The sequence below is a fragment of the Aegilops tauschii genome, chromosome 5 (genome assembly GCF_002575655.3).
Source record: "Aegilops tauschii subsp. strangulata cultivar AL8/78 chromosome 5, Aet v6.0, whole genome shotgun sequence".
Lineage (NCBI taxonomy): Eukaryota > Viridiplantae > Streptophyta > Magnoliopsida > Poales > Poaceae > Aegilops > Aegilops tauschii.
The window spans coordinates 453,668,740-453,691,827 of record NC_053039.3 but is presented as its reverse complement, the minus strand read 5'-3'; the positions used below and the strand labels follow the sequence as shown (position 1 = coordinate 453,691,827).

The window sequence follows — 23,088 nt, the reverse complement described above, 5'->3', positions numbered from 1 at the left end:
TAAACTGCTAATACAATTAAGAAAAACTGTGTTTCAGAATATAAATATGGATTTAATCAACCTTTAATTGCCGCGGAGTATATTTAAAAAATATTGAAGTCAAAAACCAGTTTTGTTTTATCCTTTACTTCAAATCTTTTCGTGATGTATATGATTGGGCTGACAAAAGGAGAAGGCAACCAAAGAGAATTGTTGATGTGAGTGCGACAGTGCGTGAGATTTTACCCTTTGCTGTGGAGAATTATAAAGTTTTTCTTTTGACCAACTTTCATTTATGCCTTTCTAGTAGTAATGCGCTCGCGGGTGAGTGTTGATGATCCATTGAGAAAAAGGGTTTTCCCCCGCTTTGTATTACAAAGTAATCACCGATACATCCAACGATAGGTGCTGGGGCCGCAGCACAAACAAGCCCAAAGAAAAACAGAGAAAAAAGAAAGAGAAACAAATGCCAACAACGGTAAACGAAGATGACCGGCGACCGCTGCACCCTCCGGAGAAGTACCACCACGTTTCCAGCACTCCAAAGCGCCGCGTACCAAGCAACACCTTCAAGACTTGGTACGCGGCGCTTTGGAGTGCTGGAAACGTGGTGGTACTTCTCCGGAGGGTGCAGCGGTCGCCGGTCATCTTCGTTTCGTTGATCTACCGTTGTTGGCATTTGTTTCTCTTTCTTTTTTCTCTGTTTTTCTTTGGGCTTGTTTGTGCTGCGGCCCCAGCACCTATCGTTGGATGTATTGGTGGTTACTTTGTAATACAAAGCGGAAGGAAACCCTTTTTCGATAAAGTGGAAGGTGATCTAATTGGGTTCGCGATTCACGCAGTGCGCCTCCAGCTCTTGGACGCTGGAGACATACTTCATCTCCACGGGGAGTGGGTGAGGCGCGGGATTCATCTGGAAGCACGAGTCTCTTTGGGACGATGAGTCAGAAGGCGATGTGGTCTTCCAACTTGAGGAAGGAGGAGCACGTCGGTGACCGGCAGCCCTAATCGCAGTCAGGCGCTAATCACGGGATAACCACGTCACGTCCGCGGCTTTCTTCTGGGCCTTTTTTGTTGTTGTTGAGAGTTCTACTTTGAGTCAGAGGAGGCCCAAGTACGTGTGTAACATTCACATGGGTAACATTGATTTTCTCAAAAACAAAGAAAAACATGGGATGCTTCAAAGGCAAGGAACTGAGCATAAATTTCGCTCAAAAAGTAGGCATCGGCTCTGGCAGCAATAGATGAGACAAAGGGATTGTATTCTGCATCCAATCCAGCAAGGATTTGAGAGATGAGATCGCCGTCTTCTATCTTCTTCCCTGTTGCTGTGTGAGTTCGTCCGCAATGCCCCACATCTTTGTGAAGTACGTGGTGGCGGTCATCCCGTTCTTCCGAGTGCCGGCAAACAAGGTCCGAAGTTGGATAACTCGTAATCGAGAGACATAGGAGTACATCTCCTCAAGGGCTAACAAGACTTGCGCGGATGTCTTCATGGAGACGACTTGAGTCAGAACTTCGCACGAGAGAGAGAGGTCAGCAGCAAGCCAACAACCTGTTGATCTTGGGCTATCCAGCGAGCATCCTCGGGCTTTGGCATCTCAGTGCTAGATTTGTCGGCCTTCTGGACTTCAAGTGTCCTGGCCAGAGCTTGAAACGTTCCATCGAGGTACCCATCTAGTTGTGCGTCACGGATTGGGGGGAAGGACCATCGCCTTCCAGAGGAGGAAGTTGTCGTGGTTGAGCTTCTCGCAGGAGTTGTCGCCGAGCATCGCCATGGGCTGACTAGTCGAGAAGGAAGAGGAGACGCCGGATGAACCAGTGACGGGACCAAGAGCCATCTAGATGCGATGAAGAAGAAAGGACTCTGATACCATGTAAAAACTAGAGATTGTTTGGTTTGAGGAGTGATGTCTCCTTGGGATAACCTTGCCGTATATTTATATAGCATAGATCGACCAGAGATCAATCAGAGATCGGCTACAGAATAGAACATGACCAAAGATCATATACAGACTAGGACACGCCTCAAGGCCCATATACAAATGGAGTCTACGTTGTGTGCACATACCTATTCTAACACATATCATTTTTTATTTTTTATTTTTTGCGTGTGATCATATACAGTTATAAGAGCTTGTATATGAGGAGTCTCCTCAGTAACTGACAAAAGAAGATGTTTCACCAAACAAATGTACTTTGTCCAAAGTCCTCCTTTTTGGAAAATGATGTAATAAATACAAACTCATTTTTTTGTTTCTCCTTTTGCTATCAGTAATGGCTAAGTTGCCCCTGATTGAAAACGTGAAGTACTTCCTATGTACAAGCTTCAAGCTTGTGTTCTACAAAAGGACGTTTTGCAGGCAGCCATGAATCTTTGGTAAACGAAATAGTTTAATATCACGCGCGCACACATTCCCCGCTCCCTATAAAGGCGAGCCCATTCACCCGACTTCCTTTGCATGCCGCACCACATGATGACTCTACCACGCAGATCACTCATGGGTCACGGGGCTCATGGCTTGTCAACAAGTAGACTCCCAATCGAGGCTTCATCTTACTATGATTTCTTTTATTCTTTTGTGGCAATAAAGGCTCTTCACGATGACTATGCATCGCAAAGGCCTGTGCAATCATCAGTGAAAAGATACGAATGTGAGGCATCGGAACATTCATGCGTACACAACTTTCCTGCGCAAGTGTCGGGTAGTAGCAGAAGAAATAGCAATCCTGCTATAGGTGCTCTATCGATCGCCTGCACGTACAAGGAACGTTGTAACCCAAAGCTGTCATGAACGTACCTGCAGTGCCTGCAGTGTACCCGTTTGCTGTGACCTGTGAAGGTTACGTGTGTGTGACACTATGAGTGGTTAAGTAGCTGTTCCTTGCTTGCGTGCACACTATCTGCAGTCGTGTGAGATCTGGACACTACTCCCTGATGAGAAAAAGGGTTTCCCCCGCTTTATATTATAAAGCAACGAACCAAGCATCCAACACATCAATACACAGTACTAACAAGGGACAATGTCATGCTGGGGGCACAGCGGAAGAAGCCCCAAAGAAAGCTAAAAAAGAGCTAATCCGGCTCGGGGGTGGTGGCGGTGGAGGTGGCGGTGGAGCGAAAGCCGATGCCGCGGAACGAAGACCTGCCATCATGTTGTCGATGGCGCCATGGTCACCTCGCTTGCTAAGCGGCCTCCCAAGCTATAAGAAGCCACACATTTTATAGATTACATCAATCACACGGCACGGAATGACACGCTCGATGACTAGTTTATTACGGAAACACCAAAGGGTCCAAGCAAGGGTACCCAAAGCCACCCAAATTGGGGGGCGGCTAGGACCGGGGAGCCTAAGGACCTCCCCAAATAGGTCCGGGAGGTTGTCGTGGCACCAATTGCCGCCAACTACCTCCAGGAAGCAGCTCCATAAGAACTGCGCTACAGGGCACCGGAAGAAGATGTGGTTACAGTCTTCGGGGACCAAACAGATGGGACAGAGGCCATCCCCTGGGCCATTACGTTTTCTAGCCTACGTTCCTGACGGGAGACGGCCTCAGACCCATTGCCAGAGAAAGATGCGTATCTTCAGGGGGAGTTTGATCTCCCAGAGGACCGATAGTTCCACCGGGCCAGGGGTGGGAAGAATCGCCTGTTAAAGAGATCTAGTCGAGAATCTGCCATTTGGCTCGAGGCGCCAAGATAGCGAGTCGGGCTCAAGGGAGGGGGGTGAAGGGCAATACTCTCGAGCATTTCGTCCCATTGTTCACGCTCCACCTTCCCGAAGGTACGGCGGAAGGCAATGGCGCCTAAGTCAGCTAAAGCCACAGCTACAAAGAGCTGTGGGCGGACACAGATCGAGAATAACGCGTAGAGCGTTCCGCAAATGGGCGAGCCCCAGCCCACCGATCTAGCCAGAATAATGTGCTGGACCCGGAGCCCACTGTAATAGAGGTCCCAATGCGTAAGACCGGCATCAAATGGATCACCGACTGCCAGAATTGGGAACCTCCAGACCTGGGAGCAAAGGCCAGTGGCTGACCGCGAAGATATTTTGCACGGATAATCTCGAGCCACAGGCCTCCCGCATCGGTCTGAATACGCCAGAGCCATTTGGAGAGTAGGGCAATATTCATCCGCTTGGATGAGAGGACTCCCAGGCCGCCTTGGTCCTTAGGGTTGCAGATCTCGGACCACTTCACCATGTGGTACTTCTGTTTATTGTTTTCTCCCGCCCAAAAGAATCTAGACAGGAGTTTAGTAACCTCATGATGGAGGGATGCATGCAAACTATAGAATCCCATTATGTACATCAAAAGGCTAATAAGGGAGGAGTTCATCAAAATGACTCGGGCAGCTTTAGACAGCCATCTCCCCTGCCAAGGCTCCATCTAGGCTGGAGCCTGGCGATTATTGGGCGAAAGTCCTTCTCCAGTAGAGGCGTGTCACTAATTGGCATGCCAAGCTAAGTAGTTGGGAAGGATCCTAATCGACAATTCAGGCGATTGGCGATACTCTGAGCTTCCGCCTAGGAGTATCCCAGGACCATCACCTCACTCTTGTTGAAATTGGTCGTGAGACCCGACATCTCCTAAAAGCATAGGAGGAGGAACTTGAGGTTCCGAATATCCTCGTCCGATCCTTCTACCATCATAATGGTATCATCGCATATTGGAGGTGGGTTAGACCTCCATTGGCCACAAGATGGGGGAAAATCCCCCGAATGTGACCGGCTCGTTTGGCCAAATCAAGGATCGAGGCTAGAGCATCAACCACAAGGTTGAAAAGAAATGGGGAGATCGGATCCCCTTGCCGAACGCCTTGGCCAGTCATGAAGTAAGGCCCGATCTCCCCATTGATGTTCACAGCTGTGCGGCCGCTCGTCACTAACTGCATCACCCTCGCCACCCAATGAGGGTCGAATCCAGGCTTGAGCAACACCTCCCGAAGGAAGGACCAATGGACGGTGTCGTATGCTTTATGGAAGTCAATCTTGAAGAACACCGCGCGGAGGTGCTTGCTCTTGACCTCATGGATGATCTCGTAGAGAACGAGGATCCCATCCAGAATATACCTGCCTTTCGTGAAGGCAGATTGGTTTGGGTGATGGATCCAGGGAGCGATAAGGGCCACCCTAGTGGCGTACCCCTTGGCCAAAATCCGGAATATCACATTGAGAACTGTGATAGGCTGGAATTGCCTTATGTCAGCAGCGCCCAGGACCATGGGAATCAAAGAGATAATCCCCTAGTTAAGCCGGGACATATCTAGTGTTCCCCTAGAGAACTCCCGGAACAGGTCAAGGATGATCTCCTTAACCATCGGCCAGAATGCCTGGAAAAAACGAACCGGAAGTCCACCCGGGCCCGGGGCCGAGGCTGGGTTCATGGCTTTGACAAAGGTCTCTACTTCCGTGGCGTCAAATGGAGCAAGCAATGCTGCATTCTCCTCTGGGGAGACTTGTTGGTCAGGAGACCAAATATGGTCGGCCAGGGCGATACCACCCCGAGGGCGCCCCGCTAATAACGACTTGTAGAAGTCATCCACCAGCGAGCGAATAGCCGTAGGATCTTGAAATAGCTGGGCCCTCTCCCATAAGAGGGGGATGGAGCATCGTTGCCTACGGCCATTAGCGATGGCCTGGAAGTAGGCAGTGTTGGCGTCACCAAACAACACCCAATTAATAGAGCCACGCTGTCACCAGAATTCCTCCTCCTTGGAATAAATCTCCATGAGAGAATCTTCTAGGTTATATCTATGGGCCCATTCGTCAGCGGAGATCCCTGAGGTGTCCGCGCGAAGGTCAAGGGCGCGGATCTCCTCGAGAAGAGAAGCCTTCTGGAGTCAAAGGTCTCTTCCAATATTGGCACCCCACCCTTTCATGAACTGTCTGGACCATTTGGAAAGATGGTGGCATTCGTTCAGAATGGACATCTGCCTATGGGGCTCGGCTAATGCTGAGACCCAATGAGCCTGGAGGCTGCCATAAAGCCTGGGTGCCAGAGCCAGAATGCTTCAAAACGAAACCGCGGCAGGGGCCGCGGTCTCTCATCCCTAGAAGATAAGAGGAGAGGAACGTGGTCGGACCCAATGCGAGTAATCGCCTGGAGGGAGGCCAAAGGGAACCGGAGCTCCCAATCAGGGGAGACAAACACACAGTCGAGTACACTAAGGGTCGGGGAAACCTGTCTATTAGTCCAGGTAAATTGCGCCCGACCCTATCCAGTTCTAGGAGACCTAGATCCACAACCCAGTCATTAAACCGACGCATCTCCACATAGTGAACACGCGAGTTGCTCTTTTCGTCGGCGAAGCGGAGTAAGTTGAAATCTCCTCCTACCACTAATGGTAGGGTTGATACGTCTCCAACGTATCTATAATTTTTTATTGTTCCATGCTATTATATATTCTGTTTTGGATGTATAATTGACTTTATTATACACTTCTATATTATTTTTGGGACTAACCTATGAACCGGAGGCCCAGCCCAAATTGCTATTTTTTGCCTATGTCAGTGTTACGCAGAAAAGGAATATCAAACGGAGTCCAAATGGAATGAAACCTTCGGGAACGTGATTTCGGAACAAACGTAATCCAGAGGACTTGGAGTGGACGTCAAGAAACGAACGAGGAGGCCACGAGGCAGGGGGCGCGCCTACCCCCCGAGGCACGCCCTCCACCCTCGTGGGCCCCTCGTGGCTCCACCGACCTACTACTTCCTCCTATATATACCTACGTACGCCCAAACCATCGAAGAGCACAACGAAAACCTAATTCCAACGCCGCAACCTTCTGTACCCGTGAGATCCCATCTTGGGGCCTTTTCTGGCGCTCCGCCGGAGGGGGCATTGATCACGGAGGGCTTCTACAACAACACCATAGCCTCTCCGATGATGTGTGAGTAGTTTACCTCAGACCTTCGGGTCCATAGTTATTAGCTAGATGGCTTCTTCTCTCTCTTTGGATCTCAATACAAAGTTCTCCTTGATTCTCTTGGAGATCTATTTGATGTAACTCTTCTTTTGCGGTGTGTTTGTCGAGATATGATGAATTGTGGGTTTATGATCAAGATTATCTATGAACAATATTTGATTCTCCTCTGAATTCTTTTATGTATGATTGGTTATCTTTGCAAGTCTCTTCGAATTATCAGTTTGGTTTGGCCTACTAGATTGATCTTTCTTACAATGGGAGAAGTGCTTAGCTTTGGGTTCAATCTTGCGGTGTTCAATCCCAGTGACAGTAGGGGAAACAACACGTATTGTATTGTTGCCATCGAGGATAAAAAGATGGGGTTTATATCATATTGCATGATTTTATCCCTCTACATCATGTCATCTTGCTTAAAGCGTTACTCTGTTCTTATGAACTTAATACTCTAGATGCATGCTGGATAGCGGTCGATGTGTGGAGTAATAGTAGTAGATGCAGGCAGGAGTCGGTCTACTTGTCACGGATGTGATGCCTATATACATGATCATACCTAGATATTCTCATAACTATGCTCAATTCTATCAATTGCTCGACAGTAATTCGTTTACCCACCGTAATACTTATGCTATCTTGAGAGAAGCCACTAGTGAAACCTATGGTCCCCGGGTCTATTCTCCATCATATTAATCTCCCATCAACAAGCTATTTCTATCTTTGTTTACTTTGCAATCTTTACTTTTACTCTTTATCATAAAAATACCAAAAATATTATCTTATCATCTCTATCAGATCTCACTCTCGTAAGTGACCGTGAAGGCATTAACAACCCCTTTATCGCGTTGGTTGCGAGGTTCTTATTTGTTTGTGTAGGTGCGTGGGACTTGAGTGTGGCCTCTTACTGGATTGATACCTTGGTTCTAAAAAACTGAGGGAAATACTTATGCTACTTTGCTGCATCACCAACGCAGTGCTCAAGAGGTAGCAAGAAGGATTTCTGGCGCCGTTGCCGGGGAGGTGTGCACCAAGTCAAGTCAAGATTTGATTTCCCGTCAACGAGCCATTTCTGGCGCCGTTGCCGAGTCTACACAAGTCAAGACATACCATGTACCCATCACAAACTCTTATCCCTCGCATGACCTTATTTGCCATTTGCCTCTCGTTTTCCTCTCCCCCACTTCACCTTTGCCGTTTTATTCGCCTTCTTTTTCGTTTGCCTTTTTCTCGCCAGATCTATTGGTTGCTTGTGTTACCATGTACCTTCTTTTTGCTTGCATCTTCACTTGCTAAAAGTTTATGGATCCTCATCCACTTGCTAATCTCTTTAAGAGATCCAATTATGATGAACCTATTGCTACTGAGTTGAGTGCACTAGATTATCTTTATGAGGTTTTGCTTGAAATCCGTGAATCTGAAAATTGTGATGAAGTGCTTTATGAAGTGATTCACGATAGATCTTTGAATAAAAAGCATGATTGCAATAATTTTACTATAAATTCTCTTGATGTCAATTGTGCTAATAATATGCAAAACCCTAAGCTTGGGGATGCTAGTTTTGCTATGTCTACTACTTGTTGCAATGATCATGATTGGGGTGATTCTTCTTATGATCTTGAAAATTTATTTAAGCCCCATGATGAATATGACATTGATAATAATGTTTGCAATAGTATTGAAAGTGGGTTTGGAAGAGTGTCAACTTTAGATCCCACATATTTGGATTTTGATCAATCTTATGAAGTTTTTGATAAAAGTGGGTTTGGAGAGGTCATGACTTTAGTTTATAATATTCCCACTATTTTGGAAGAGTGTCAACTTTGCATGCATGTGGATCATCTAGAGAATATGTTATGTGATAGCTATTTTGTTGAATTTGCTTATGATCCTACATGTAACTATTATGAGAGAGGAAAATATGATTGTAGAAATTTTCATGTTACTAAATTGATTCTTGTTATGTTGAGATTGCTATCGTCACTTTCTTCTTCCTTCCATATGCTAGTTTTTGCTTGCCTTGCAAATTTGTTTGCTTATAATATGCCTTTGCATAGGAAGTATGTTAGACTTAGATGTGTTTGTCACGTGTTTTATGATGCTCTCTTCGCGCTTCAATTCTTGTCTTTCATGTGAGCATAATTAAAATTATCAATGCCTAGCTAAAAGGCTTTAAAGAAAAGCGCTTGTTGGGAGGCAACCCAATTTTATTTTAGTTCCTTGATTTTGCTCCTGTTTAGGAATAAAGCTTTGATCTAGCCTCTGGTTAGATTTGTTTTTGTGTTTTAATTAGTGTTTGTGCCAAGTTAAACCTAAAGGATCTTCTTGGATGATAGTTATTTGATCTTGCTGAAAATTCCAGAAACTTTCTGTTCACGAAAACAATTGTTAAAAATCACCAGAACGTGATAAAATACTGATTCCAATTGCAGAAGATCAATAAACAAATTATCTAGGTCGTCCTATTTTGGTAGAATTTTTAGAGTTCCAGAAGTTTGCGTTAGTTACATATTACTACAGACTGTTCTGTTTTTGACAGATTCTGTTTTTCGTGTGTTGTTTGCTTATTTTAATAAATCTATGGCTAGTAAAATAGTTTATAAACCATAGAGAAGTTGGAATACAGTAGGATTAACACCAATATAAGTAAAGAATGAGTTCAATACAGTACCTTGAAGTGGTGTTTTGTTTTCTTTCGCTAACGGAGCTCACGAGATTTTCTGTTAAGTTTTGTGTTGTGAAGTTTTCAAGTTTTGGGTAAAGATTTGATGGATTATGGAACAAGGAGTGGCAAGAGCCTAAGCTTGGGGATGCCCAAGGCACCCCAAGGTAAATCTAAGGACACCAAAAAGCCAAAGCTTGGGGATGCCCCGGAAGGCATCCCCTCTTTCGTCTTCGTCCATAAGTAACTTTACTTGGAGCTATATTTTTATTCACCACCTGATAAGTGTTTTGCTTGGAGCGTCTTGTATGATTTGAGTCTTTTGTTTTTAGCTTACCACAATCATACTCTCTGAATACACTTTTGAGAGAGACACACATGATTCGGAATTTATTAGAATACTCTTTGTGCTTCACTTATATCTTTTGACCTATATAATTTTTGCTCTAGTGCTTCACTTATATCTTTTAGAGCACGGCGGTGGTTTGTTTTATAGAAACTATTGTTCTATCATGCTTCACTTATATCATTTTGAGAGTCCTACAAAACAGCATGGTAATTTGCTTTAATTGTGAAATTAGTCCTAATTTGATAGGCATACAAGTTTAGTGAAAACTTTCTTATAAGTGCGTTGAATGCTAAGAGAAGTTCGATACTTGATAACTGTTTTGAGATATGAAGATGGTGATATTAGAGTCATGCTAGTTGAGTGATAATAAATTTGAGAAATACTTGTGTTAAAGTTTGTGATTCCCGTAGCATGCACGTATGATGAACTTTTATGTGATGAAGTCGGAGCATGATTTATTTATTGATTGTCTTCCTTATGAGTGGCGATCGGGGACGAGCGATGGTCTTTTCCTACCAATCTATCCCCCTAGGAGCATGCGCATAATAATTTCTTTTGATAACTAATAGATTTTTGCAACAAGTATATGAGTTCTTTATGACTAATGTTGAGTCCATGGATTATATGCACTCTTATCCTTCCACCATTGCTAGCCTCTCTAATACCGCGCACTTTTCGCCGGTATCATACACCCACCATATACATTCCTCAAAACAGCCACCATACCTACGTATCATGGCATTTCCATAGCCATTCCGAGATATATTGCCATGCAACTTTCCACCATTCCGTTTACCATGACACGCTCCATCATTGTCATATTGCTTTGCATGATTATGTAGTTGACATCGTATTTGTGGCAAAGCCACCGGTCATTATCTTCATACATGTCACTCTTGATTCATTGCATATCCCGGTACACCGCCGGAGGCATTCATATAGAGTCATATTTTGTTCTAAGTATTGAGTTGTAATATTTGAGTTATAAGTAAATAAAAGTGTGATGATCATCATTATTAGAGCATTGTCCCAAGTGAGGAAAGGATGATGGAGACTATGATTCCCCCACAAGTCGGGATGAGACTCCGGACTAAATAAAAAAATGAGAGAAAAGAGAGAAGGGACAATGCTACTATCCTTTTTCCACACTTGTGCTTCAAAGTAGCACCATCATCTTTATGTTAGAGAGTCTCTTGTTTTGTCACTTTCATATACTAGTGGGAATTTTTCATTATAGAACTTGGCTTGTATATTCCAATGATGGGCTTCCTCAAATTGCCCTAGGTCTTCGTGAGCAAGCAAGTTGGATGCACACCCACTTAGTTTTCATTGTTGAGCTTTCATACACTTATAGCTCTAGTGCATCCGTTACATGGCAATCCCAACTCACTCACATCGATATCTATTAATGGGCATCTCCATAGCCCGTTGATACGCCTAGTTGATGTGAGACTATCTTCTCCTTTTTGTTTTCTCCACAACCACCATTCTATTCCACCTATAGTGCTATATCCATGGCTCATGCTCATGTATTGCGTGAAGATTGAAAAAGTTTGAGAACACCAAAAGTATGAAACAATTGCTTGGCTTGTCATCGGGGTTGTGCATGATTTAAAGAATTTGTGTGGCAAAGATAGAGCATAGCCAGACTATATGATTTTGTAGGGATAACTTTCTTTGGCCATGTTATTTTGAGAAGACATGATTGCATTATTAGTATGCTTGAAGTATCATTACTTTTATGTCAATATTAAACTTTTATCTTGAATCTTTCGGATCTGAATATTCATACCACAAATAAGAGAATTACATTGAAAATTATGCCAGGTAGCATTCCACATCAAAAATTCTGTTTTTATCATTTACCTACTCAAGGACGAGCAGGAATTAAGCTTGGGGATGCTTGATACGTCTCCAACGTATCTATAATTTTTGATTGTTCCATGCTATTATATATTCTGTTTTGGATGTTTAATGGGCTTTATTATACACTTTTATATTATTATTTGGACTAACCTATTAACCGGAGGCCCAGCCCAAATTGTTGTTTTTTTTGCCTATTTCAGTGTTTCGCAGAAAAGGAATATCAAACGGAGTCCAAACGGAAGAAACCTTCGGGAACGTGATTTTTGGAACAAACGTGATCCAGAGGACTTGGAGTGGACGTCAAGAAACGAACGAGGAGGCCACGAGGCATGGGGCGCGCCGTCCACCCTCGTGGGCCCCTCATGGCTCCACCGACCTACTTCTTCCTCCTATATATACCTACGTACCCCCAAACCACCAAATAGCACCACGAAAACCTAATTCCACCGCCGCAACCTTCTGTACCCGTGAGATCCCATCTTGGGGCCTTTTCCGGCGCTCCGCCAGAGGGGGCATTGATCACGGAGGGCTTCTACATCAACACCATAGCCTCTTAGATGATGTGCGAGTAGTCTACCTCAGACCTTCGGGTCCATAGTTATTAGCTAGATGGCTTCTTCTCTCTCTTTGGATCTCAATACAAAGTTCTCCTTGATTCTCTTGGAGGTCTATTTGATGTGACTCTTCTTTTGCGGTGTGTTTGTCGAGATCCGATGAATTGTGGGTTTATGATCAAGATTATTTATGAACAATATTTGAATCTCCTCTGAATTCTTTTATGTATGATTAGTTATCTTTGCAAGTCTCTTTGAATTATCAGTTTGGTTTGGCATACTAGATTGATCTTTCTTGCAATGGGAGAAGTGCTTAGCTTTGGGTTCAATCTTGCGGTGCTCGATCCCAGTGACAGTAGGGGAAACGACACGTATTGTATTGTTGCCATCGAGGATAAATAGATGGGTTTTATATCATATTTCCTGAGTTTATCCCTCTACATCATGTCATCTTGCTTAAAGCGTTACTCTGTTCTTATGAACTTAATACTCTAGATGCATGCTGGATAGCGGTCGATGTGTGGAGTAATAGTAGTAGATGCAGGCAGGAGTCGGTCTACTTGTCACGGACGTGATGCCTATATACATGATCAAACCTAGATATTCTCATAACTATGCTCAATTCTATCAATTGCTCGACAGTAATTCGTTTACCCACCGTAGTACTTATGCTATCTTGAGAGAAGCCACTAGTGAAACCTATGACCCCCGGGTATATTCTCCATCATATTAATCTTCCATCAACAAGCTATTTCTATCTTTGTTTACTTTGCAATCTTTACTTTTACTCTTTATCATAAAAATACCAAAAATATTATCTTATCATCTCTATCAGATCTCACTCTCGTAAGTGACCGTGAAGGGATTGACAACCCCTTTATCGCGTTGGTTGCGAGGTTCTTATTTGTTTGTGTAGGTGCGTGCGACTTGAGTGTGTCCTCCTACTGGATTGATACATTGGTTCTCAAAAACCGAGGGAAATACTTACGCTACTTTGCTGCATCACCCTTTCCTCTTGAAGGGAAAACCAACGCAGTGCTCAAGAGGTAGCAAGGGTCGCGGATGAGACCTTGGCATGAAGTTCGGCCAAGAAAGCTGCCGAGCGGCTATGGTCGGCAGGGCCGTAGACGACGATGATTTACCATTTGAAGTTCATATCGTGTTCGCAGACCTCCATGCTAACGAAGTGGGATCCATGATCCATGGATCCCACCTCAAAGGTGGCATCCTTCGCACCTAGAAGGATGCCACCGGAGTGACCCGTCACTCCACTAGATGGCAACCAGTGCCATGCGAATAGATGTCTGCTAAGACGCTCCAGTTTAGCAAGAGAAAACTCCGTGCGCATTGTTTCCTGGACAGCAACCACGTCTATGGACTCATCGCGCATGTACTCAATGAGCTGCCTGCGACGGCCATTGTGGCCGAAGCCCCGCAGGTTCGAGAACAAAGCGCGCATAATCACTCACCTAATGGGTCCTCTCTGGACCCAACGGTGGTGGAAGCACTAAGGGCACGTCGCAATTGGGCAGTACGAGAACACGTCCGACTATGGATCTCACCCGGGTCGACCGCGGGACGACCCCGACCACCAGCCCGACGGGGCGGAGAGGAGGGAACCTCCGCAGCTGCTTACGCCTTGCGAGCCCGAGTGGCCGCGAGGTGGCCCTCCAGAATATCCTTGGCCTGGAGGGATGCAAGTTGCTCTAAGACCGGGCCTTTCTCGCCACGGAAAACTATAGCCGAGTTAGCACCAACCTTGGCCAGGTGTCCAAGAGGAACACCGGCGAGAACGGAAAAGAAGTTGTCGCAAGTATCATCAAGATCAGGACAAGGAGCCTGGGAGTCGGCCGGACCTGTGTCGAGGTTGCGGATGGCGGCGCGTCGGGACGCCTTCTCCACCGCGGTCGGCGAGGCCCCAGTCAGCCGAGGGGCCGCCCCGAGCCTAGCACTCTTCCGGGCCGAGGAAGCCGGAGTGGAGGCTGAGCGTGGACGGCCCCGAGACGTAGGAGGCCTGGACGACGAGGGAGATTAAGTAGTCACGTGGCCGGACTCCAGGAGCGCGGTCGCCGGGGGATCCTCCCGGGCGGCCACCGGAGACACAAGCCGCGTGGAGGATGGAAGGCGGACCTCCATGCTACCCCGGCTATCACCACTCCCCTCCTCATCAGACATGGTCAGCGGCGCAGGGAGGAAGGGAGGGGGGAGGGTGATCCCAGGCAGGAGAGTAGCTGCCCCGTCGAGCATGGCAGCAATAGCCTCGATGTCCTCAGACTCAGTGTCGGGGCCAGCGTCGAAGGAGCCAAGCCCCGAGTAGTAGGTGGAGGAGGGGTGGGAGGAGCCGGCTGGGGAGGGCACATCCCCAGGATCAGTCGAGTTGTCGTCGGAGGCCTCAGAGCGAGGGGAGCGGCTGCGGGGGCGACGTGGGGAGCCTGGAGCGCCAGCCCCCCCCCCCCACCAGGCTCCCGCGCAGGGTTGGCGTCATCGCCAACATCCGGGCTGAGGGGATCAGTGGGAGTGCCACCCTCAACCGACACGCGCAGGACGTACCCAACGTCGTTGAGGAACATCTGAATTGTCGTCTTGAGCTTGGCAGGGTCTGGAGACTTGATCTGCACCCGCACCGCCGGGCCCTTGGGCAGAGAGGCGTCGTCAACCGCTAGAAACTTGCCCAACAACCGGGACAAGCCGTGGAGGACACCCTCATCCCTAGCAGGCAGAGGGAGCCCATGGATCTGCACCCACACCGTAGACAAGGTAGCCACCGCGAGCGGATCCACGGTCGGGACCGAGATGCAGACGGAGAGCTGGTTGAGGGCGAGCGTGAGCCTGGCGCTGTGGGTGCCGTAGCAGAGACTGACCGGGTCGGGGAAGGTCGCATTGAGGTCTGAGATCCGGGTCACCTCCCAATCCCAGTTCGGGTTGAACAGGTGGCGGAGCTCCTCAGAGATGATGGCCGGAGATGCCGTCTTGCCATCCAAGACCGAAATGAGTGCGGTCATGGGTGGGGTAGCCCGGGCCTCGGGGATGTCCATCTGAAAGAAGCCCAAGTCATCGAGTGCATACCCGAACAGCCCGAGCACACCGATGGGCTGGTGATCGGGGCAGAGCGCCGCGGGGTGATCCGTCCGCTTGCAGCGAAAGCAAGCCGGAGGGTGAGTGCAGTCGACCTGGCAATGGTCGGCGACCCCACAGTTGAAGCAGATAGCCGTCGCCGCCGGAGATGGCGCCGCGACCACCGTCAGGTTGGAGACCGAGGAACCCGGGCCACCCGGATGAGCCTGAGCACCACGCTTCTTCTTCTTCTTGGCAAAAGCCCCCGGCCATTACGGTTGATGTTGTTGTTGGGGCCGGCCGGGGGGAACTGCGCCTGACGCCGCGGGGGATCATAGCGACGAGGAGGAGACGCCGACACGCGATCGGACCGGGCCGGGGAGCGAGAACGGCGGGACGGCGACCGGTGGTCGCGGTCACGGCCGCGCCAAAGGAGGCGAGAGGTCACGGTCACGAGACCCGCGCCACCCAGACCCGTCGGCCGGAGCCGAGCTCTTGCCGTGGAGCATCTCCTCCCGGAGCTCGAATTCGCGGCGCGAGCCATCCGGGGAGGGGCGGCGGGCGTCCGAAGACGGCGGGGGTCCCGGCTGGCCGCGCGGCGCTTGGGGCGGGGCGCGCCATCGCCGGCATCACGCACCATGGCGACGAGCCATCGCCGGCATCACGCACCATGGCGACGGGGGAGAGGGAGGACGGACCGGGGTCAGCGAGGGGAGGGGGAGCGAGCTGTGGCGGCGCAAGGGGGAGGGGAGTGATCCCTGAACTGCTTCCCATCTGCTCCCACAAGTAGATATCTCACTGCTCACGATATTTCTCGTGAGAAGAGAAACAAGCATATCTATTTTGTATAATATTTTTTTTATTCACAGTGGTGAAGGGTATCAATGCAAAGGCCTGTGTGATCGCGAGTGATTAAAAATATCAACGGAATAAATTTTCAAGGAGTGAGTTCAGAGTCTTTCCTTAATACCCTCTATCCAGTAAAGCCTTCTTTTGCTTAATCTAAAAAATTCATCTTGATTTTCTTTTATAAAGAGAAATTCCTTGTGGTGGAGCGAGCTTTAGCAAAGAAAGCCATTCTTGATGCTGCTGGTCACAAACTCGATGAGCTGAACAGTCAGCCCAGCTTCTGAGTTGCTCTCGTGTCGTGGTTACAATCTCTTTGTGTTTACAATCTTGCCAATAACACAGCCACGTGTTAAAAGATGCCAGAATGAGCCGGCCCAGCTGGGAATAGAGTCGTTCTGTATTATTTTTCTTGCACTTCTTTTTTTTCTTCAAATTTTATTTTTTTGGCTTTTTTTACATTTGCTTTTGAATTATTTAAATTATATCCATTATGGAAATCAGTTTACATGCAGAATTGAAAAATGTTGATTGCACATTAAAAAAATGTTAAATGTCAATGGAAAAATGTTATTGATCTATACAAGAAATGTACAATGTGTATGGGAAAAGTAAGCCCTGAAACACGTATAAAGAAAGAATGTTAATCATTAATTTTAAAAAAATTAAACATGCATAAAAAATATTCTTGATGTGCAAAAAAATGTACAAATGTCTATGAAAAGAGTACGCCCTCTGTAAATAAATATAAGAGTGTTTAGATCACTACTTTAGTGATCTGAACACTCTTATATTTCTTTACGGAGGGAGTAGACTTCAAAACATGTAAATGAAAAAAAGTTAATCATGCATTTAAAAAGTATAAAACTTGTATACAAAAATGTTGCTGATATTTAAAAAATGTAATATGTGTATAAAAAAATAGATATAAGAAAATCTAAGTTTTAACAAATGTCAATCATGTATTTCAATTTCTTCTAAAAATATATAAAAATGTACTATATTTATGGAAAAATTATACATAAAAACTAAATGTTTTAAAAACTGCTAATTAGGTCTTTAAAAATACTAAACATGTATCTATAAAATGTTTCTGATGCATATAAAAATTGTACAATGTGTATGAAAAAACTAGACTAAAAAATATGTTTAAAAAAATGTTAATCATGTATTTGAATTTTGTTGAAGTGTGTATAAAAAAATTCTGACGTATACAAAAAATGTAGAGGGAAACAAAAAATTTAAACAAAGAAAAGCGATGAAAACTAATGAAAACCAAGTAACACGTCAAAGATTTGTATTGTATAGTTATATATATCGTACCACCATTTCATACATATAATTGGGCCACATGCAAGTTTCGGGGGTATTGTCATGGGAGTAAGTCTAACAGTAGAATAGGAGGTACGTAGGAGGAGGCAAGATCCTAGCTACGGTGAGATTGTACATGCAAGGTTTACGAGTTCACGCCCTTCTCGGAGGAAGTAACAGCCCTATGTCTCGGTGCCCGGAGGCTTGGTCGACTGGATTATGCGTGCAAGTTACAGGAGGTGAGAACCCTTGTGCCAGTGGAGGGGGGGTGGCTTTTATAGAGTGCGTCAGGACCGTAGCCAGCCCACGTTACAAAGGGTTCAATGTACATTAAGACAGAGCGTTACTGATAACGCCAGTAATAAAGAGGTATAAATGATCTTTAAGACTACAGAGTGAACGCCTGACCGTTGCCATCCTGAGTGCCCTTAGGTCTTCTGTACTCCGAGTGATTTCCTGTATCGTCGAGTGACTTCATATTGGTCGAATGGAATTGGGGTATCCGAGTGAGGTTAAAGGTCGAGTGGATCGTACTCCTTGACGAACTCAGTCGGTTTCTCTTCTTGTGCTTTGAATGTCTTTGAGTCTAGGGCAGTGTCCTTGGGTAGGGTGTCTAGGTCAGGCCCATGACCTACCCTAGGTACATGTCATCGTCATTAGCCCCCAAATGGATTGAGGTCCGAGTGGAAAAAGAGCTGAAGCTGACTCCGACTCGATTCCATACTTCGGAGGCATATCACCTAGGTTTGTCAGTCGTCTTGAAGCTTCGGACTTGTTTCAGTCGCCTTGATCGATTCAGAGGTTGTCGAGTGAACTTACTGACAGTCTTCGAGTGTTGGTATGGTACGAAATCTTTGGTGCGATTGATTGCTCTGCGGTTCCCGGATCCCGCGGGATTCGAAATTTTGGGGAAGCATGCGGGACGGGGCATGCCGCAGTAAACGGAGTGGATTGATAGAGGCACCTCAATTCTCACGCCACCTTTTCGCCACGTATCCGGCGCGCGACTGTTGCGGGATTTGACAGGATCACTTGGGCCCACGAGTCAGCCACTCGGGAACATCCCCATAAAAGGCGTCGAAGCCGATGTGTTGCAAAGTGCGCCCTATTCGCCTTCTTCTTCCCCCACTTCTCCACCGCGCCCGCCTCCACTCTCAACACCGCTGCCCTGCCCGTGCGCAGTCTACCGCGATGGGGAAGGACAAGACGGCGGCCCTGGGGCGCGCAAAGAAGGGGACGGCGGCGGCGAAGGGCAAGAAGACGAGTCGGGGAGGTCGTCGTCGAGGTCCGGTCTGCCGCCTGGCTGGATCCAGGGGGACTGGATTCGGTCCACGATCCAGCAGGAGGATCTGGCCAGTGGAGGTTTGATCGCCCACGGGTCATGGAGGCTGCCGGGGAACGAGTCCGAACTCCAACCGCAAGAGGGTGAGTGCATTCTGCTTGCCACCCACGTCGGCCAGGGTTTCACTCGGCCTCCCCATCCTTTCTTCCGGGGTTTTTTGAACTTCTTTGGTGCCCAACTTCACCACTTCTCTCAAAACACAATCACAATCCTTGCCGCGTATGTTTCCCTGTGCGAGAACTTCTTGGGCTGTCGACCGCACTGGGGTTTGATCAAGCATTTTTTACTTGCCGCTCCCAGACTGTGAAAAAGGCAAACCCGAGTGAGAAAAAGACGCGCGTGATCCAGATGTGCGGCGGTCTAGGGATTCAGACGAGGGGTAGGAGTACTTTTCCAGCCATGACCCTTCCTGACTCAGTTAGAGGGTGGCAGTCGACCTGGTTCTACTGCCGAGACGTCCCAACTCCGGGTCAGTCGACCGACCTTCCTCCTTTTTCCATGGATCGAGCCCACCAACCTTCCTCGCTTACCGTGACTCCAGCAGACAAAGGAGAGGTGTCCATGTTAGTCGACCGAGTGGTCCAGCTGGTTCGTGATGGTGTGACTGGCATGGACTTGCTAGAAGTGTTTCTCAGTAGGCGCATCCAGCCCATTCAAGCCCGCGATCACCCGATGTGGTTGTATTCGGGCCCCAACGACACCGCCCGGGTCGACCCAGAGGAAGTTTCCGAGGAGACGGTGGAGCAATGGTTGCGGAGCATCACTGGTAATAAGGACAACCCCAGAGGGTCTAGGAGAATCGTTCCATTCAGCACCGAGAACGAGCCAGAAAAGGTCTAACTTCTGTAACTGAGTGCATCTTTATTCTGACTTGCGACTGTCCTTGAATCTGATTGGTGCCTGTCCAACTTCTTGCCTTGCAGATTTATACTGAGATGTACTCGATGCCGAATGGAGAACAAGTCCAGGAGGGAGCCGAGAACGAAGGCGAGAGTGCCGACTGGAAATATGAAGATGAAAGCGACGATGAAGACGACGACTCGAGTAGCGGCTAGGAAGTCGACTCACCGCCTTGTTCTGAAAGACGTTCCAAGCAGACGCACGACCCGACAGGTGGACGCGGTAAGGCGGTTGCGTCAAGCGCGCAGGTGTTGAAGCGCACTCGGACATCCACTCCCGAGCCAACGGAGAAGGCCCCGAAGCAGCCCAAGGTTGCGCCTACAAAGACTCGGAAGGCCTTTCCAAAGATCAAAGTGGACGTCCCCATTGCCTCTGCATAAGTATTGTGCTTTATATCTTTGCTTTTGCGGCGTTTGGAAACTTCTGTACTTCAGTCGACTCATTCCCCAGCTTGACCGAGTGAGTGCTGAAACTTGCAGTGCTGCTACTTCTGGGACTTCCATTTACAAGGATGAAGATGATGAGCAAACTGAAGATGCGGCCACTTCCAAAGCAGGTATGGCTTCTAACATCTTGCCTTCATTTTGTCAATTGATCTATCGGTCGACTGAACTATTGCGGCCGAGTCTTTTGCAGTGCCGTAGAATGTTATTGAACTTCCAGACGACGATGAATATATGCCCCAGAAGCCTACGGGAAGGAGGAGCAGGACCTCGGGCAGGAGGGTGCCAGCCAGCAAGGTACCTCAGACGACGTTAGTGCTAGAACCAGTGATCCAGCAGTCTGGAGACCTCAATCGAGCTTCTGTTACTTTTGTCGATCCTGTGTCGACTGAACATCCTTGGGCGTCTACTGCGCAAGTCCCTGCTTTGTCCGTGCAACTCCATGCCTCAGATCCCCAGGCTGCTGCGACTGTTCCACCAACCCTGCTTTTCATCACCCATCACGTCCCGGAGGATCAGGTGAGTGCTGCCAAGGAAGCTATACGCCAGGCAGGCCTTATGATGGAGCAGATGAAGGTGGTGCGCGAGGCCAGTCAGGTTGCTTATGACGCCAGCTCAGCACTCCAGACCGACGTCCAGGTTAGCTAATTTCCGACTGATCTTCAGCTTGACGCTTGTTTTGTTAGGATATGGAACTTCAAAACTACTGCTTTATTATCCGTAAGATGTCCGTGGATGAGCGTTTTGAAACCTTTAATGTGCATCTATCATGAGTCTGCATCTTGCACCTGCCCACCCACTGGGTGTTTCAACTTTTGCTGAGTAGTTTTTCCACTTGAGTCGACTAGCTCGCGTCGAGTGTATCTTCGAACTAGTGGGGGCACGCAGAGTGCACCCACTGGGTGTAGGCCCTGAGGCCACCGTCGAATGTTTGATTCGGGAGGGGTCTTGAACAAAATGTCTCTTGACAGTTCTTCCACTCGGTTTGGGCGGACCATGTCGAGTGGAATCTGGACATGTGGGGGCATGCTGAGTGCACCCACTGGATGTAGTCCCCAAGATCGTAGTCGACTGCGAGCAGTCGGCTGTGGTCTGACAATAACTGTTGTCTTTTTTTTCTTGACTAGACGGACCAAGTCGACTGAAAAGTGGAACTAGTGGGGGCACACTAAGTGCACCCACTGGGTGTAGTCCCCGAGACTATTGTTGAATGTTGATTCGACAGTAGTCTTAGAACTCTTTTTGTCGTAACGAATTGAACTTGTATTTATTACTCGGAAGCAACCAATCTTTGTTCCTGTCGACTGACTGTCCACTGACTGCAGAGATCTTGTGAGCTCGGGGCCCGGTTTGCTGACTTGGAGAAGAAACAGATCCAGCTCAATTTTGACCTGGAGTTGGCCATGGAGAACTTGCGGAAAGCCAAGGATGAAACTACTGGTATGGGAGGTAAAAGCTTGCCGACTAACTCCTTTGTCATCTTTTCCTTCCTCCTTCTGATCCGAGTGTTATTTTTTTAGAAAAAATGAAACATGCTCTGGAAAAGAAGGACCTTGATCTTGCGGCAGCACAGAAAACGGCGCAAGTGAAATCATCACTTGCCGACAAGAAGCTGGCTTCGGTCGGGAAGTTAGAAGAAGATAACGCCAAGCTGAAGACCGCTCTTGACGAAGCCAACAAGGAAGTGACGTGACTGAAGAAGGACAAGGGGGCTCTGACCGACAAAGTTGAAGATCTCACTCGGAAGAGGGACGAGCTGGAGGTTTATCTAGGAGGACTTGCCAACAAGCTGTTCCTTATGCTTGAAGGTACTCTTCCTTGCCCAACTGATTTGCTATTGTTGACTTGCCATATAGATGTCGACTTATCATTTCTCTATGTGTGCAGGATTCTGTCAAAACTTCGAGGAAGAGACGGGGAGAATTGAAACGAGCTTGGACCCCATCAACTCCCCTATTAAGGATGAAGCTGCCATGAACGTGCTTCGACTGGAATCTCGTCTTGCCAGCGCCATGGACTATATCGCAAGACACGGATTGACACGGCGCTCTGTCCAAGGGTGACATTCCAGAATGTCCCCGAGTCCCTGATGACTCGACTCAACGAGATCCCCGGTCGAGTGCAGGAATGGAAGAAGTCATCCGCTTGATGCGGTGCTGATGTGGCTCTGTCTCTGGTTCACGTCCATTGCAAAGAGGCCAAGGAAGAGAAGCTAGCAACACTCAAGGTTGCCAACACCAAGAAGCTTCACTTCTAGTCCTTCAACGAAACCTTCATTGAACCAGCCACTCGCATTGCAGATGGAATCGACCTGGACGAGTTCGTCAAGCCTGCCAGCCCTCCTCCCGCGGAGTGAAAAAACTTTATGCCTTGATTAAATTTGCCTCGGAATGCTGAGTGATTTTGTCACTGTTAAACTCCTTCGGGCCTGATGCCCGAGCACTTTTATCTGCGGTTCTGCACCTTGCGAGATTTATGCGAACTTGGTTTTTCTTTGAGAATGCTTGTCCTTGTTTTTGCCGCTTTTGAATCCCCCCACTCCGAGTGAAACTTGATTCTTCACTCGGAATAGACATTGTGTTTGTGATGCAGCTCCAACGAGAGGGCCGCGGACATGAGCAATAGATGCCGCGCACGACCTGCACCTCGTCGTCCTTGCGGATCGGGATGGAGCGGACGTTGTACTTGTGTCGTAGCTCCGACGAGAGGGCCGCGAACATGAACACTAGATGCTGCGCATGACCTGCACCTCCTCGTCCTTGCGGTTCGGGATGGAGCGGATATTGTATTGGTGGCACGGCTCGGAGCGTGTGGCCAAGTTTCCGAATGAGGAGGTTGCTCATCACTCGGAATTTGTTT

At 47.7% G+C, this 23,088-nt stretch overlaps 1 non-coding gene across 1 annotated transcript; it reads right to left on the bottom strand.

The window, feature by feature from the left end:
- Window positions 1-1,157: 1,157 nt before the first annotated feature.
- On the bottom strand, window positions 1,158-1,296 carry LOC120965686 (small nucleolar RNA Z247). Its single transcript, XR_005758714.1, has one exon. It is a non-coding gene; the product is annotated as a small nucleolar RNA Z247 (small nucleolar RNA).
- Between the last annotated feature and the right edge of the window lie 21,792 nt (window positions 1,297-23,088).